The sequence below is a fragment of the Lampetra planeri genome, chromosome 2 (assembly GCF_965212315.1).
Source record: "Lampetra planeri chromosome 2, kcLamPlan1.2.h2, whole genome shotgun sequence".
Taxonomy (NCBI): Eukaryota; Metazoa; Chordata; class Hyperoartia; order Petromyzontiformes; family Petromyzontidae; genus Lampetra; species Lampetra planeri.
Genome location: NC_136108.1, coordinates 8,955,186 through 8,974,664, shown reverse-complemented (window position 1 = coordinate 8,974,664; position 19,479 = coordinate 8,955,186). Strand labels below are relative to the sequence as shown.

The 19,479-nt window shown below is 44.4% G+C and overlaps 1 protein-coding gene across 1 annotated transcript in view; it reads right to left on the bottom strand.

Moving 5' to 3' along the window:
* LOC144727088 (thrombospondin type-1 domain-containing protein 7A-like) overlaps positions 1–17,988 on the bottom strand; it is a 221,603-nt gene extending 203,615 nt beyond the window's left edge. Inside the window, exon 1 of the mRNA XM_078605833.1 lies at positions 17,742–17,988. The gene's annotated coding sequence lies outside the window, so the exon portion shown is untranslated. The remainder of the gene's footprint in view (positions 1–17,741) is intronic.
* Positions 17,989–19,479: the final 1,491 nt, after the last annotated feature.

The window sequence follows — 19,479 nt, the reverse complement described above, 5'->3', positions numbered from 1 at the left end:
TGCCAGAAAAAGTGTGTTGACCAGTGTAATGTATGTATGTAACTTGAACGTCTTTTACACCAGATGTAGCCAACCGTGCTAATTGAGCGATGTCACCATCAACGTGTGATAATTGAGGCAACTGAAAATCGAAGTAAAATTTTCAACGTTTACCTGAACTAAATAAAAACACCCCACAAACCAGACGCCAGTGGGATGCTGCCACGGTGTTAGTGGTTGGCACACTGGACTTGCATTCCAGGAGGTGGTCGAGTTCGTTCGCCAGCCATGGCAGTCGAAACTATGGACGCGTCTCAAATCCCGATGCCTCCATCCACCCCGGAGTGTACAGTAAATGGGAACACACCAGAGTTCGTCGCATCTGGTGGTGGGGGTAAATTGTGGCTACTCATACCTCCTCCAAGATGCCTGGCTACCATAGAAGAGCAGATCAAAATAGCCTTTTGAGGGGCTCTTTGGAGCTCCTTCTAGTGGAGAATGTTGAGCCATGAGTGGCACGAGCAAGTCATTTCAGGGCTGTAATGCGACCAAAAAGCATCGCCTGACACAAGCAGCATGAAAATGTCAATTAAATGTTCTAACCCTCTTGTCAATCTTAGGGCCAACAATGAACAGTCTCTTGCAGAGCCACACACACAGGGAAAAGCTTAAATCAATTCATGCCAAAAGCTGCCTTTGGTAAACGCTAAAAATGTATAGGAAAAGCGTTAATCCGATGGGTTGGCAAAAATATAATAATCCAGAGGACAAGGGAGTTATTTATAATTCCGAACATGAACGGACAAAGGTCAGGCATTGCTTAGGGATTGGTACACAAGCACATCACCCAACCTCTTAGCACTGTAATGTGCCCATGTCTCCAAAGTGGAAACAGCTCGGATAAATAAGTTAGGCATTTTTAAAATATCAGGGTTAATCTCTGTTGACCATGCTAACACCAATTGCCCTTTATAATCCTGAGTGGAACTTTGTTTGTGCATTCGAAACGATCGACCGAAATCAAATTGATATTGCGTTCATGGTCATAATACTTACATGTAACTTTTATAAGCATTCTAAATCTCATCACCATCATCAACCATGGTCTATCTACTGCTGTATGAAAAGTCCCCTTATGGGGCCACAATTCGTCACAGTTCTGTGATGGACTTACCCCCTGGCCATCAATTGATCTCTGTGATAGCCATCTATCAGGAGGATTATCTCCTTTGGCTGTCATTCCATTACCAGTCTTGTCCATCAACAATCTGTGTATCTAGCATACATAAATTAAAAGATTTAGGCCTTTGTCAATCCGCTGCTGAATAAAGGCCTCCAGTGGCGGCTCCTGCAAAATCTCTCAGGGGGGGCAAATGTCTGGATGATTGATAAGGATAAGGTCCACCCATGCAATGGATAAATTAACAGCTTAAGCATGTAAAGGCAACTTCACTTCTTTAATATTAATGAAAAATAAAGTGACTCTTACAATACATCTTGTTAGTTTCTATACTCACTATTAAAACAAACCACTCAGGTTTATTTTATTAAAGATTCCACTAGGTGGCGACAAATTATATTGTTGGATGAAACGTGCTTACGTATGATGACGTAAGCACGTATGATGACGTAAGCACGTTAGGACGAGCCCTCCCGGAAGCCATAGAGAATGCATTGCAGCGCCCCCGTTCGAAAAAAAACATCTTTGAATGCAAGTCTATGGGACCACTCGGGGCGATTCTCAGCTGGAGGGAAATCGCCCAAAAAGAGGCGGTACTCCACAGAACGTAGCATGACGCTGATTGGACTATATTCAGAGGCACAGTGACGGCTAGCGTGACTCTGTGGTTGAATGACATTGGTGGTGCGTCGCCCAATCGCCCTAATGAAGAAACCGCCCCTGAAGGCCTCTCTACTCCATTTCAATAATGGGAGTTGTATGACCTAGGCTTCACCACGATGATCAGTTTGTGTTTGGAAAGGGAGGGCTCAGATAAAACTTGCCATCAATGTGAGCCATGGCCAGGAATTAAACTCTGGCCACCGGATTCAGTGCAGTTCGTAAACCGTTGTACTCCTGCGGGAGCCAAAATGATTTAGCAGTCAAAATTCTGCAGCAAAAATAAATGTTGAAACGTTTGTGCGTCTTTAAAACATCCTAATTTTGGCAACTATGATGCGATGTTTGTTAGCTTGATAGTGGCTTTCCTAATCCATTGCCTCAGATTGTATTGACTTTGTTTCACCATTGCCATAATCGGGAGGGGTAGAGGGGAGATTGAGAATCTGACATTCCTGGCCCCCCTTTTTGCCAACCTCCATGGTGAAATATGGTCAAACAACCCCAAGTGTGCAGGGAGGCCTTCAACCAACTGTGGCTTGACAAAAGACTAAGTGGAAATAAATATTTAATATCCCAGCCAGGTGGTGCAATGGTCACAAGTTTATATCCTAACCAGGGGTTAAATAAGCACTATATCTCTCTTGGGTGAATAAAAAGAGTACTACTTTATGGGAGCCACGACCCTCACCAGGACAAGCGGACTGAGAAATGAAGGAACGAACGAGTTTATGGGACATTAACAGCATTTTCATAGGTTGCCCTATGGACAAACTGGCCCTTGCCATGGTAATGTGGAATGTCCATCACTGGCTTCAGCCTTCCAACAGACATGATTGCTACCCAACGCTTGTTTGAGCCGTTAGAAACAACTTCTTTTTTTTTACTTTTCGATAAACAGAGAATAGTCCTGTCATGATAACGTGGAAACGTGCAGATGGGAATGCGAAGACGAAGACTGTCAGATGACAGGCTCGTCGGAAATATTTGCTCCTTCGCCAGCGATATAACATTTTCTGGCCGACTGCATGAAAGCTTTCAAGTCTTCCAGTTAATGACTGCAATCTTTCTCTCAAGACTAAATTCTCCTGGCGGTGAGCCAATAGCTGCAACTGCCTCAGATTGCGGTCAGATTTTGATCTGAGAGTAATTTGTTTGATCACTTTGGATGTCGTGGAATAGAATCGGTGGAAATTGACACTGCAAAGTATTTTTGGAAGTTTTGCAAAGAAGCAGACTTCATCACTCCGGGGGAACACGTATATATTAGGCTGTGAAGGCCACATCTTGAATATATACAGTACTCTGCTCAACTCAACAGTTTAGTGCAATGCACTCATTTGCCGTTAGGATCTCTGTAGCCCAACGCTAATTACAACTGACAGAAAAAGCAATGGCATAGCAATAGCTGTCATCGTCATAATTAAGCTGGGGACATGTGAGGCATAAGCAAACAACAGCATCACGTTCTCCCAACAACAAAGAAAATCTGTGATGCCATACTTCCTGTGCAAATCTGTGTTGGGTCAGAGTATAACACGGAACTGACGATCCCCAAAAACCATTGTTGTCTTCTTCCATTGTGTTTAGAGAACACCGCGATCTCAGGCGTTATGGACCTTGTGTGACCGAGCACACGACGGTGATAATAAGTCAAGAAATAACCAGCTGTTTTTTTGTTACATGGGGATTCGGAGTACCCACTGAGTGGCACTTCGCTCATTCCCTGCCGGTCGCCTTCTCCATGACGACCAGTATTGTGGCTCTCTGCCACTTATCTTGCCGTTATGCGCTACTTTCTTTCAGTCATAGCACGAGATGCAAAACAATGCTCATGAGAGCGATTGCAGAGCAGTGTATCAACCTGTTAATACCGATAACGGGGCTTGCAGAAGGAGGCTATCACAGAACTTGCTTTAATTCACAAACTTTCGGGGTCCACTTTTCCACACACCCTGCAAAATTATAAATGCTCATCACATGGCAGTCAACCTGATCATTGTTTTTATTTGCAGAACTGGACTTAAGACAAATTCAATTACATGCCAAGTTTAACATGATGAGATTTGTTCTTGCAGTTTGTTGCTGATCGGGATGAAACCATCCACTCGCGACACGTGACAACCCGGTTTAAGACGTTTTTTTCTATTTTTTTAAATTATTTAGCAGGTAAGACCCACTGAGCTATACCGCTCTTTTTTCAGAAGCGACCTGGCCACAAATGATCGCTCAACGAAGTGGCTTATCACGTGGAAATTTATAGCAGCTAAACACTCTAAACCCCATATTTTTTAATATGGAGAAAAAAACCGGAGGACCCGGAAAAAAATCCACGTGACCACGGGGAGAGAGAACATACAAACTCCAAATATACAGCAGATGTCAGAGTCTGCATCGAACCCCCGACCTCCTATATACCGGGCAAGGAAGATAACATCACACCGCCATTAAAAGACAATTGGATCACAAACTTAGCCTGGAAAAACCGCAGTATTTGCTCTCAAATCCTTTGCACAGTACTCACATGTCCGAGACGGTTTGAATATGAAACGCCGCAGCATTCCCTCGTCGACAAGAATATATTGAACCTCCATGTTGAAGGCCCTTCGTTTTTTGACGAGCCTTGATTGTGTTTCGATGTGAAATGTTCTACCTCGGTGAAACGCGTTGCTCCGTGCTAATTTGTTACAGAGGATGTGTTTAATGCTTGTCCGTGTAATGATACACACATTCTCCACTGTTATCCCGCATGCGTGGTTAAAAAAAATTTAGCCTGCATAGATACGTTTGCGCAATTGAGATATTTCCACCACGTCACACTGGTTTTAAGGCGCAGACGCTGTCAGCTTTAATTTACATGGCGCGCGGTTGAGCGTTGCATGTTAAGACAATCTTGTCGAGAAGGACTGAACAGGTAATACAATGCATGCATCGGGTCACTGCGATCCACTACAGCATGAAACCAGGTGAACTCATTTCATTCCGAAATCGGAGCCTTTTCATTTCCCCCCACCCCCACCCCATCCCATACTTAAATAAGAAGCGCCTATTTGTCGGTTGGAATCTGGCATAATGTGCCGTTTCTCCAGGATGGCAATCAGGCCGTTAAGCTCTTCTTAATCCATAGCAAAGGAAGCCATGCAAGGAAGCTCGTCCATCAGGCTGAGATCGCCATCCAATCATCCTGTGTGTGCTGGTGTCACTGCGCCACCCATCACCAAGGTGCGTATCGACGAACAGCACTGGACATGAATCAGGGAGAGGAGTGGAGAGGGGGGGGAGCTGCATAACCTCAATTATTATCAACGCCGGTGCAGAGTTGATCATATGTACAATGGGGACTTGAATACAGGTGTAGAATCGTGATTGCGACATTGGAATGCAAAGACGGCTTTTATTCTCCTTTACTCGAATGGCAAATGATTGTGGACTGCCCATTTCCTATGGGACACTACCCCGCAGCCGATTTTGAGGCAGAGTAGGACGGGAGTCAGGAGAGACTGCACCCAAATCACAGCAGACAATATCGAACGGACGAGGAGGGAAGCAGCAGCGGCGATGCGCAGTGAAGGCAGAGCTGCCTATCAGGTGAGCGGAGGGAGAAGTCGTATAAATATCGTCAGCCACCAAATTAAAACACGCTGGGATTTGTCACGTGCCTCACACTTCAGTATCGCTGTGCGCACGTGTGCAATGTCTTTGATAAGTCCTCCGAGTAAATATAAGACACGGGACTTATTTAATCTCTTTATTTGTTCATCAACGCATATGGTCACCGACGTCATTTGAATGAGAGAAATTCGCACTCACACGTGCATACATAATGGGGCTTTTTTCGATTTAAATCTTTCGTGACTGCAGGGATTCATCTTCTTGGTTCTTTCGGTAAAGTCACGTAGAAGGCAGATAATAAAATAATAAAGTAAAATAATTATTGATAAAATAAAAAAAATTGTATGTTTTCTTTTTATTATTTTATTATGTCCCTTCTACGTGACTTTACTGAAAGAACCAAGAAGGCATAATGGGACTGTTGATTTGACAATTTACACCCCAGCGTCAATCTACTGTTAGATGAAGGCCTCAACAACGCCGTCACGTGGGCTGCTGGCCAGTGCGGGTTAGTGAAGAGCAGAGGCTGGGACTCAATTAGAATCAGAATCTTTATTTATACTGGAGGAATCCGATGAACTATAAAGCTCTTTTTCACAGATGTCTAGGAGGGGCTGGTCAGAAAGTTACAACAACAAAAACAAATACAAAACACACGATCGGAGTGCAAAGTATAGAAAAGGTAAGCAAATCAGCAAAACATTTTAAGTCGTCTAGTTTTATTTTCCCAGGCAAAGCCCACTGAGCTATTAGCGTCTTTTTCAGGCGCAACCTGGCCACAAATGATAGATCAGCGAAGTGGCTTATCATGTGTAAATGTATACCAGACAATAATCTAAACGCGTGTTTCTGAATGTGGAGGGAAAACCCGGAGGACCCTGGACTGGTTCGGGTATCGATCGCCATTGACTTTTGCCATGATCGTGAATCAAACCCAGGTTACTGGGTTCATAGTGATGTGTGCTAGCCACTGTGTGACTGCTCCATTCACGTGAACTATGAATAAGTTACATGCAAAAAACAAGATGGTTAACATTCAATACATAGTTCAGGATGGCAGGAGAAATTAGACCGATGAGAATTGAATCATTATAACAAGTGGATGGCAAGAAATTATTTAAAGAATCTACCAAAGGTACCTGAAGGGCCAGGCTAAAGATAAGTGAGCAAAATAAAATGCATATACAGTGCAACACGTTCACTGGACAAATCAAAATTCAGTTTGTTGGAGTGACACAATTGGAAAACACATTAGACTATGCATACGTAGGGAGTTTATTGAAGGTGTACCCTGTATGCAAATGATCGTAGAAAGAGATTAGCGAGAGCAGGTCGAAGTGTTTTGGGATATTCGTATTTGATGAATATAAGAAAGAAAACAACGTGTCCCATCTTCACGTTGTATCGCTTTCATGGCAGAATTGTTCTCTGTCATTATGGAAAAGTAATGGATCGTAAACATGGCCACTGACAAAGAAAACGGTACTGAAGCTGCATAAGTGTAGGGGTGTTAGAGAGAGAGCCGTTATGCATGGCAGCTTATGGGAATAAATACGTGTGCCTCACCAACGGTGTCCAAGAGTCATCAACGGTACTTCATAAGTACTGTACTGAAAGAAGCGTGGAGAGATGACGTTGCTTATAGCAATCAGAGGCAGGAGGAGGAACGCGTGGCTCAAGGAACCAACCGAAATGAGAGACATATTCACCGATGAGCAAAAGCACGTGGGCTTGGGCAGAGCGCATCAATTGAAGGGACGGCTGCCAAAGAAAGAAAACAAAGCCCCAGAGGACGACACCGCAGAAATGGAGCAGTGAAATCGGTTGACGTGCGTGCAGAACTCAGATGCACGGTCGCGTCGCAGCACTATGACGGATGGTAACGACGTGGTGAGGCGTTCATCCAGCAGTGAACAGAACATGGCTGTTTATGAATTGTACGGATACCATGAAACCATACCCTGATTATACATCAAGTTGTGCACGCTCAATACCACGATGAACATCGATTTTAATGCTGCAATATCGTGCGGTGAAAAATAATAAGTTGGATGCTAATAATTGCATACAATACCAATGATTAAACACATTGAAGGCCGGTTAATGTCTGCCGGATTTGTTTGCATGCTGTTGCGAATTTATATCCTGCAGAAGACACGCTGTGACGTGTGCAAAACACAATAACGTCTCTTACAATGAACCATAACCAGGAATGCATTGTTTATCGTTTAACTTTCAATGAGGTCAATTATGTAAATCAGACGTGTCCCTGTCCATTTCAATTGCATTGTAATGCCCAGCCGCGTGACTTTGCCCGCCACAATACCCTCCTTGAAGGTTTTTTTTGTAAAAAAAAATATTTTGCACTTTACATCATGGGACCTGTGTTGTTTGTGCAATGCCCCCTCTGCAACGCCGAATTGCACTGTAACAGAGAATAAAGCAATTCAAATGGTTATCATTCATTCTCCATTATTGCACTAAACACACCTGGAATTCCATCGCTTTATAAATGCCCTCGGTTACTCTTCCATCTAAAATCACAACGTGATGCTAAGCTGTCGATTCTGTATAACTTGCAATTGCATTCGACACATTCACTTATCTGTTTATATACCAGTGCGATATTCTTTTGGGTCTTTCGGTAAAGTCGCGATGATAGGTTCAAAGAAAATAACAAAAAACGACGACGTTTCGATCGCAACTCAAGCGGTCGTCATCAGGAAACGACGACTGTTTGTCTTGCGATTGAAACGTCGTAGTTGTTGTTATTTTATTTTAACCTATCCACGTGACTTTACCGAAAGAACCCAAATAATATGAATTACTGCAATCACGAAAGCTTTAAGTCAAGATTTACGCGTGCAATAATCATCCTAAATCCATTATGGTTGTTCTGTAACTGCAGTTTCTTTGTGAAGTAATTTGTCCGAGGCAGATTTTGTTCCAGGAAATAATTTCATTTAAAATTTACGTTTGTGCGCCGTTTTAGATTTCTGTAACGCGGTTGGTTTATGTTTCTTATCGAGTTGGTTTTAATTACAATACGATTATTTTTTTTGCACCGATGTCTATTTGCTGCATTGTTGTACTTGTTATCTTTCTTGCTTTTGTCATTTTTGGCGAGCCGGGGGCAGTGGTCACTCTCAAAGAACGAAAATATCCTGGTCTCTTGAGTTCTAATTTTGTTCAATGAAATAAACTTTCAACGTGAGCGTGTGAACATTGTACGTTCAAGTGCGATGGTAATCAATGTCCCTCTGGAGGCCTCGCGCGTGTGGCCGTCCAACGAAGAATTATAGATTCTTGGCCGACGCCACTTTACACTGCGTTTACTCCGCGGCAGTCCCAGCAAAATCGCCACGGCCAAAACGGTATTGGCAGCCGTGTCCAATTTGTGTCAAGAAACCCGTTTTACCATCACATCATGGCTCCAACAACACAACTGCATGTGCACATCAGCTGTACTGTGTCGCACTCATAAACTGCGATTCTCTGAGTTCACACTCTAGCCACACTGTCTGACGCTCATAGAGTCCGATTATGTATCATGATAGTGAATTTTAACTATTGGACATTACAGTCATTGTTGTCTTTTTTGGCAAAATAATAAATGCATGAGTAATATTTTACAATCAATATTCTATAATGAGGATACATTATGAAATTTGACTTTAAATCGATATTGTAATTATCAATACTTCAGAACAAAGCACTCAAAGTCATGATTCACAATCAGGATATAGATTGTTTTCATGTTAACAATTCACGACCGATGATGGGCATTACTAATAAAGATTTTCAAAGCAATTCTCAAAGTGTTTTAAGACACAAAGCATGACAATTTCACGTGCGAGATTGGTACTTGGTGTGCTGTTATACAGCAAATTATCGTGCAATATTACAAAGTGTTTCTTTTATACGGTGCATTTTGTTTGCTCCAACAAATATCTGCAAAAATGCAATAAAGTGTGCGGCTTATTTTCATAATTTCAAAACATAATTTCCCATTCCTAAGAACGCACGCGGCTGCTGCTGCTGCTGCTGTAGCCATGGTTCGGGCGTGATGAATCAAATGAAAGGGAAATTAAAACCGAGCGTCTGAGTTACAGAATTACCCATGCAAATAAATAGCAATTATAACTCTGGTAATACATATTGCACTCGTATTATCGTTTAGGAAAAGCACGTTTAAATGGTGTAAAAAGTATGAAATTGTTTGTGTGTACGATAACAACGTTCGTGCACATCAGTAGTTTTGTTAATGTGTACAATAAGCCACTGCAGGACTGTCAAGTTGAATTAACAAAGAAAGCAATCGTACTCTCACAACACAAAACGCAACACCGTTCGTCAATAACAGCGCCTCTTTAAAATAAAAAGGGGGGGAGAATACGTAATAGGGAGATGTTTCGGGCAATTGCTCCTCATAGCATTGTGGGCAATGGCCCCCTTCGTATTTGTGCGTGTGCACCACCGCCGCCGCCATCGCGACATCGCCAAATAATTTAGATGCTCAGTGAAGAAGCCAGCTTGAGACCGACGTACAGGACTCCCCGTGGCAGAATTTCCCATCGCAAATCCTCATCTCCCATGCCTCCGAGTGTCCTTGACGGTCCGACTCATATTGGTGGATGGAAGGCACTGGGAATGTGTTTTCTCCGACCAGCGCTGCTTAATATTCTACATCCACGTGGTTCCATATTAAAGCATTCAAGCCGAATGCCAAAGCCGTTATGAAACTTAACCCCGGCAAGAATTGCTTCCTACGCGTTTCCTTAGGAAATCAAAGGCAGCATCAAAAGTTATCATTCATTAGGGGTTTAAAATACTTTTTTAATCTATGTGTATCTCACAGCAAACAGATTTTTTTTTCACTCAAAATACAGCGATGGAACATTCTGTATAAATAGTTACCAGTTGTAAGAAAACAATTGCATAAAATACACAAACTAGTTATACGTTTGCACGCAACATTTAATAACGTCGTTTTTTGTTTTATTTTTGAACGTTATTCTTCAATAGAAGCTTTAGATTGTGCATGCCTCATAGCATCAGAGCATCAGAGGCAGAGCTATGACGCGAGCCTTACAGGTGAATCGAACAAAGCCAACGTCCGTTTAACACGAAGCCAGCGTTTTTTCACTTGGATATTCGTTACTGCCTAAACCAAGTATCACTGCTATTGCTAGGCCGTTGTCCCAATACTGCACGTGAAATTGCCAATGTACTGCCCGAGATCATTGATCATATTGATAACATAAATCATTGTTTATCATTTCTCAATTTAAATTAATAGCACAATGTGGATTATTTTCTTTAAGTAAACAAAAGTCAAAGTGATTTCCTGGTCAAATGAGCATGAAGGCGGTGCTCATCTCCTGTATACAGCCCTGAGCCAGCAATTCTGAATGCCTGTGAGTTGGGGGTAAGTCGATCCGGAGGACAACCACTGTTGACTTCAACCAAATTGGTGCCTATTGTATCGACCTCTGAGGGATGATGGGCCGAGTCAAACTCCAACAACGATTTAAACTTCCAACATTTCCGATTGCCGCTTGCTTTACCACCGAGCCACCTGTCCACTTAAAAAATATATATAGTTGCACATAAATAGCAATGTCTTCTATTTACCCTCAAAAGCCCCGACTGAATCTCAAGGCTTTTTGGGAAGGGAGCTGAATGGGGATATTTGGACAATGTTTCTCTACCTCCATGAGCCAGACAACTCGGGTACGCGCTCAAGTTGCGTTTGCCCATCCCCATGTTTCCTATCCTTTAGTCACCATGGGATGGCTGGTGCTTCGGACTGGGGCCCAAATTCTCTGGGCAAATTTCGCTTAATGGGCCTCATCTAAATCGCTTACATCGGAACACATCACCAAACGTGTCACAATAAAAAAAAATGTTGATTACGGCAGAAATATGAATATTATATTAAATGTAGTATTTAATTCTGCCGTCAACGCAGTGATGACGCTTTACTCGCCAGTAAAATTATGGGAAAGTCTTGGTACTCGGAATAATTTTTTTCTGCGATAGCCGTGCCCCACACACTCGCTCGCTTGATAACTTGAACAGTTGGGAAAATAATGGAAATTTCACTTTTCTAAATTGATTTGTCCATTAGAGTTTTGGGAGAAATATGGATAAACTCGAGTTGGCCTTCCACGGAAATGAGGTATTCGTTGAGCTGGAGAGTTCGCCAATGGGATTTCAAGTCAGTGGGACAAGCAATCGGCAATCGGCAGTCGCAATGGTTGAATTCGTCTTCATATAGTCACACGAGTCTCCTGTGAAACGCATTGCGGTAGAGTATCGAGCTATTTCTGTAGCACAGCTGCTACTGTGGATTGTGTTGTGCCTTCTACACATTTATTTCCAAAAACAATTTGAGAACAAACTCGGAATCAGGTTATTTCCTACATGAACGGGTTAATCTTACCATGGAAACCATGACCACCACCACATATTCGGCGCAAAGATGGACTTGACATTTTTAGTTTCTGGTGCCATGGGTAAAGGTCAAGATGTGAACCCAATTTGCACTGGAAGCTAAAGAAAAGTAATCTGAGAATTCACATTAAACATTGCATATGGCGATTTAAAAATTTCCCATATGCTGGGCTCAAAGGTGAGAACTCTTCAGACAACTCATCCCGTCATGATTAAAATAAATCATCGTCATTTATTCTCAGACATTGCCTTAACAGTCGAGCTCCCAGCAGCATCCACTATGAAAGCTGCCTTCCTCGTATATGCATGTACTGGATACACACGTGTATGTGTGTGGAAGAGATTCAGAATACGCCTTAGGCTAGTGTGAATTATCTTGCTCCAGCATACGGCACTGGGTATGTAAATGTGAAACCAATCTCACATTATGGCTTAAAACAAGAGATATATAGGGCAAAAGTAAAGGTCCAGCCCTGCAATTGCCAACTTGTGTCGCTGCTGGCAAAAGGGGCCTCAACTGGAAGGAGTTCTATAGCGCCCCCTGTAGGGAATTTGACCTGCTCCTCCATGTTGGCCAGACATCTTGGACAAGGCAGAAGTACCTGCACTTTACCCCCACCACGCCTGACCTCCAGCTTTACAAACATACAAGATACTGGATATGTTCTATAAAACCGTGAGAGTAGTGGTGCAATAGTTAGTTGGTTTAGATTCTGAGTAATATCTGAAACGGTCCTGGGAGCTGCATTGACCAGCTTGATAGAGTGGAGTCAAAACCAGCAATGTTGATTAACGTGACACAGATATAGACCAACATTCAGTAGAGAAGTGACAAAGCGCTGCGACTATTCATTATTGTGTTATGTTGTCTGGGAGGGAAGATGCCCAAGAGGGTGAGTGCTGTAGAAATAGAGCGATGAGATCGGCCCACGTGCAGGAGGGAGATGGATCGCGGCATGGCGAGCCCGTGAGGGATGGGCGATGACACGTGGAAGCCTTCATCCAGCAGAGGAAACATCATGGCCGATAATGACCACGACGTTTTAACCTTCAAAAGCGAAATATTGATAGGTAAATGTATGCATGTGTGTAGAACTTCTTTCGCACCGTACGTAGCCAACCGTGCTCATCTGAGGTGCAGGGGAAGGGCATGCGACCACGGGGAGAACATGCAAATTCTAAATATACAGGTGAAGGGCTCTGAATCGGACCACGACCTCCTGTTTACCAAGCGAGGTAGTTCATATCTCGCCACCGTGGCAGTTAAAGTCCTTTCGTAGTTAAGCCGTGGCTGTGTATTTCTTTAAGATGCTTCTGAAACGTTGGGAGCCCCTTTGTGGCCACATGGGGGAGATCCCCGTGGGTTTTCGATATCACCGTGTAAGCTGATGATTACATTGTCGCAAAATCAAGAGCGAATGCACCGAGTGAACAGCCTAAGCTACTCTTTGCGGAGGTGAGTGGCTGTGCAAAATGCTTAATTTTGGTTAATAGCCAATGACGCAGCCTCTTAATAGCAATATCATGGCATTTGTTTTGTCTCGCAGTCTCTCTGCGACGCCAATGCTGCGCTCGTAAGAGGATAGGTGCGATGCCGGCCATTTGGCTTTCAGTCCCACATTGGTTCCAGACGTGATAACATCTCACAAGACGGTGCACATTTGGTCTCCCACCGTCGTGCAATTGTCACAGCAACGAGTGGGGCCACTCTCCCGCGAGCTCGAGCCCAACCTCATGCACTTCATGCGCCCCAAGTATTTTCGCACGGACACACAACACTGGGCTGTTGTTGTTTTACTGCCTTGCCCAAGCTTGCATTCATTGTTGAAAAATCGGCAGGAATTGAGAAACTTTTGCAATGTGTACTTATATACTGGATTTAGTTTGATTTACTTATTTTTTGTGACCTGCTTACCTTTCCTATACTTTGCACTCCAGGCGGTTTTTGTAACGTTCTGACTCGCCCCTACTGAACAACTGTGACAAAGAGCTTCATTGCTCATCGGATTCCTCCAGTCTAAATAAAGGATTCTGTTTCTGAACACTGGAGCAGAATCCAAACCAACCAATGGAATAATTTCATATTTTCCCAAAAAAGTGTGTGTGTCGATATCTCATGAAGCTGAAATATATGATTGAGCTGAGTGCATTAATTACTGACTGTTTTTTTTTTGCATCATGCGGTCTGTAAATGTACGCACAGTATGCATTACCATAATTATATTTATTTTTAAAATTAAATGGAACTGATTTTTGTTAGTGTAACAGTGAAACTTGTTTAAAATAGTTGTATTATCATTAATTACATTACACTTCTGTTAAACCACTCTCACCACGAGCTCAGATTTATTCTTAAATGCTCATTTTAATATACAAGCAAGGGCTTAATTTCCTATTCAATGTTTTTCAGTTCCCTGGTAGATTGGAGTAGGCACGCAACTAGTAGCCACAACCGTAGCGAAATGTATATTTAATTTGGTGTGCCGGGTGTATATTTTCTGGGTCACAGATTCGGACAGGCACAGATTAAATAAAGACCTGCATAGAGGTATGCTTGAGCCAGCTGGGTGACTTGAGTGGCACTGTGGTTAGACTGTGTGCATGGCAATCGAAAGGTCGTGAGGTCAAATCTCAGTCCGGGGTCAACTCGGTCCCTTCATTCGTCTGCGATTGATAAATGTGCACCCGCTTTGAGTGAAGTCAACAGTGCCTCTTTAATGGAGTTAATTTATTTTATTTTTATACCCACGTGACTTTACCGAAAGAACCAAAGAGCATGGATCCCTGCAGTCACGAAAACTTCAAATCTATACGAACCGTTACTTAAGCAATGTGGAATTTCCACAAATGACCGAGGCGTTTCTGCAGGAGACCAGCACTCCCTCGGGCTCGTTGGAGTGGGAAACCACGTTTTTACTCGACCTTGACATATTTTGAAAACATATATAGCAACTGGTAGCAGTGGGATGGGTACAGGGAACTAACAAGCCCTGAGTAAGTTGGGTTCCATTGCTGTGCGCTGACTGACGCATCGCAAGGCATGCAACTGCGTCGGTGACACGTGTCAACTCGTGTAACGACAGCCTTTGTTGTCACATCCTGCATCGAGTGTAATTATTCCAGATGCGACGCAGCTGCCACATTTGCTCCACTAATGCTGCGTTGGTGTATAATCTCTATATCTCTCATTCATTCTCACGCACATCTAGATCGATAACAGACCTTCTTCACAATGTGAAACAATTGCCGTCAACCACAAAGAGCAGAGGAGAAACAACAACGTCTATTCAAATCACTTTGGCCCACTGGTAGTTAAGCATGAATATAAAGGATGCAAACCCCTAGAGCATAGGAACATATGAAAATTGCTTATCGCATATAAAAAGTGACCTTCAAAAATCCATAAGTTCGCCTTTCTGCCATGTCCACGTTGCATTTTTCGATGGGCTGACTTAACACTTTGACGTGCGGGTAAGCGCGAAGCGCCTTGATCTAACCGCCTTTGAAAGCAAGGGATGGTGGATCATAGATTTTTTATGAAATTCCCAAACCTGCTGGCCCCGTAAGTGGTCAGGAAATTGCAATTCAGCCACTGTGTTCGTGAACCCAAATGTGCGTGGACAAGGTCGGTGTTGTTAACCCCCTTGCATTCGTGGGGTTTTCTCTGGGTACCGATTTCCTTCCACAGCAAAATACTTGTTTAAATAAACGGATTGTCCGAAGCATCACGATTCAGGGCCCTCCTGAAAAGGTCTTGAGTTTCAGTTTTAATCGTTATCATACTAAGTACCCAGGAAAGCCTCGCCGGGTCTCAAAACGTTTTCAGGAGGGTCCTGCAACGGGGATGTTTGACCAATTATATTGGCGAGTGTGGCATGCAGGAGGAAACCAAAATAGTTCGAGAAAAACCCACGCATTCAAGGAGTCGCACAAATAGATGCAATAATCTATTGCTAGTACTGCTATCCCCTGGTCATCTCACAACCAAAGCCTATTCCAAGGCAGTCTCCCATTCAAGTTGCAGCCAGGCTCAGCTTAAAAAAATCTAGCTCATATCAGCCGCATTTACAGTGATCTGGGTTATCAGCAAGAGCAGGCAATATCGGTGTTAAAACGAACATATGGGCAATAGCGTGCGCTCGCCCAACACTACAGCACGGCCTGCACCTGCGAATGGTCCAAACGCTGGAAAGATGGGAACAGGAGAAAAGTAACCGGGCACGCACTTCCAGCGAAGTGCTCGCCCGAGTTAAGATTATTTAGATTATTTTGCTGCTATAAATGTCTGCATAAGCCACTTCGTTGAGCTATCATGTGGCCAGGTGGCTTCTGAAAAAGAAGCGAATAGCCCAGTGGGCTTTACCCGATAAGAAAAAAATTACATACAGTAGTTTAGTTTTATTTGTATATATAAGTGATCTGTTTACCTTTCCTATACTTTGCACTGCTGTCGTGTTTTTGTATTGTTGTCGTTGTAACGTTCTGACCTGGCCCTACTGGACATCTGTGAAGAAAACAAAATCTTTATAGCTCATCGGATTCCTCCATTCTAAATCAAAATTCTGCTGCTGAGAGTTAACTCGGTCACAACAATTAAGTGTCAAAAAATTTCCACGCAAAAAGGTGGGGGGTGTTTTCTGTTGTTGTTGTCATCGTTGACTTGCGAGTGGATGAAGATCGCGAATGCGTGACGAGGACGACAACCTCCAAACAAACACCACAGCGTCACCCGGACTTTGTTTCAGCTGCCGAAGCCCCATTGAGCAAAGCAAAACAACCTTATACGAAAACCACCACGGCGCAAGACCGTCGGCAGTGGCGGCTGTCACAGGACATTGCGGGAGGGAATGTGCAAACTGTTAAGAACAAAACAAAAAACAATATAATTTACAAGACTATAACGAGACGAAATTAACGATACTCAATTAAGGAGCAGGTTAGGATAATACGGCAACGTTATTCGACACTGCAGAGCACCAAAGTAGACCAAAGATCACGATCATTGGTTGTGTGTGTGTGTATATAGCAGCAGACCAAGCTTTCCCACCTGATGACTGACCCTTGTGTTGCGCCCGAAACGCCTTGATTTATTTGATTTTAAACCTACGTGACTTTACCGAAAGAACCAAAGATGATGTGTGTTTCTACACAAATAATGTCCGAGCTCACCGATAAACCGACCGGATGACACTGTGGAGGTAGAGCTTGCGAGACGAACATTCTACGAAGACGACGACGACGACCACGAACGTGACGAAAACAACCAATCCTGGCTGAACCAACACTGGCGCGGAGGGCGCGCACAAGAGCAATGCCTCTCGACCGCGGTGACAAGGCACGTCGCGCGCACGCTGCCCGCAGCACCCAAACCTCCAGCAAGTTCCCCACATCACAAGGTCCCACTCACCGCGCCCCTGTCTTCAATCGTCTACATTCAAGCCAATCCTCACTCAGCAAGAACCAGTGGTTCGTAACCTTTACTGCAGCCTTGCAGCCCTTCGGTTAAGTCACAATGGTTGTTTTTGCTGTTGTTAATATATATAATGTTAACAAATAACATCGGTTTGATTAAACAAAGTAGTTGTATTTACGCGCCCGTGCTTAATTTGTGTTTCGATTATTTACCGTCTACAAAAACAATCTGGGCATGCCTCGCACCCCCAGAAAGGGCATTTCGCACACCCAGGGGTTGCGTGCACCCCAGGCTAAGAAGAACCACTGCTCAAGACCCACCAGCGAGAACGACTTTCGAGTTCACTTCATTTCTGTACCTGATCATAAAAATAAGCCGCAAACAAAAATGTGTCATCGGCGTCAATAAATGCATACAAATATGGTCAGACACATCGCGAACCTCTGCTTTATATCCAGTGGCAACAGTGCGGCTCATTCCGGAGAATACGTTAAAGGTGATAACGCACAGCTCTCCGTCAATAAACTTCTGGATGAAGTCTTCGCCGCGCCGTGCTGGTCGTGGGGGTGTATGTGTCTATACTTTACCACGCTGTTTACTGCGTGCGGGTGGACAAAAAAAACGAGGTCATCGAAACCGGTTCAGACATCACTTCGCCGCAGAATCCACTGCCGCCAACCGTGGCCGATAGTCGAATCGTTGCAGCGCGCTCACCGCGACCGCTCCGCCGCTTGACTAATTAACACCCAGCTGCAATGGCAAATTAAGTCGTTCCACGCTGCACACGCCCGACGGTTGCCGAACGCGACCCACGTGCTCCAATTCAAATCAAGGGATCGTGCGCGCGCGTGCGTTCCGCGTGACGGATGGAGCGGGGGTGCTGATTCAATTTAAATAAGAGCGCTCTGCATTGCGTGCCGTGTGCTGATCGACCAGAGGGCGCGTGCGGCGTTATAAACACTTTACTCGTCACTGAGGCGCGCAAATTGGTCGACTCGGGAGACGCGCCGTGGTGGTGGGTCGCGACGGATGTGGAAACTCTGACCCACACCGAGATTAAGTGGCGCATCCCTCCGCATTGTCAGGATTATGCGATGCACCCCGAACCTGTGCACCGCCGTCAATACAGTTATACAACTCTTGTCACGCAAAAACACACGCCGGTCTGATTGCCAGAGGCGCGCCCCCCCCCTCCCAACTTGTATTTTAATGCGCAGTGATTTGGCGCGAGAGGAGGGCCGTCTTATTACACGAGAGGATTTGCGCGAATGACGCTCGTCTCAATCAACAAAGTTTCCAATGTCGCGGCAAGCAATTTGGTCGTGACAGAGCGACCGTGTTCCTCTCTGCAACCGCGCGCGTCTCGTCGAAGCGGGCACACAATGAGACCCGGAGGTCATCGAACTCCTCCGCCATTCGGGCCTCCCGCCACGAGTCGCAGACCAGACAGAGTGTAGGTCGAAACAATTTGGACCACCGTGGACTTTGAACACTGCTGACGGTCAGGGATTCATTTCAGCCGGGGTCTATGCGGTTCAGTGATACGGAAGAAATATGCATTACCCGGCACACCACATCCATAATATTTCTCATTCCGGGTGGGCCTCATAGTCACGTGCCTCCTACAATCTAGCAGCGACCTGACAACTATTCATGAAGGAAATTACTCCTTGCGGACACAGATTGAAACAATCGCTGTTTTTGTATCGCTATTTTACTCGAAAATGGCTCCGAATTTAAACTTTAAGCGCATTTCGTGTCCCCAGCTCTTCTGTGCTTTTCCGAGAATTCCTAACGGCACTGAATATTACCTTCGCCGGTGCGCGCGTCTCTGCGGGGTTCCCGTAATATATACAGCGCGTGAAGTTGATGTCATTTCGAGAGTGCACAGATGCTGCACGGGTCGTTTCGCGAAATGTACCGCGTGGGGGTCGATGGTCCTTCTCTTAAGGTATACGGTGACGCATCATTCCACACACCTCGCGAGACGGCCTGATGTAATCAACAACGCGCACTTGCGTCTGTGTCTGTGCCAGTGGTGCTTCTTCTTCTTCTTGACCCGGGGTGCACGCACCGCCACCTGGGGGTGCGAGATGCCCTTTCTGGGGGTGCACGACAATCCGGATTTTTTTTTTAGAAGGTAAACCATCAAAAACACAAACTAAGTACGGGCACGTAA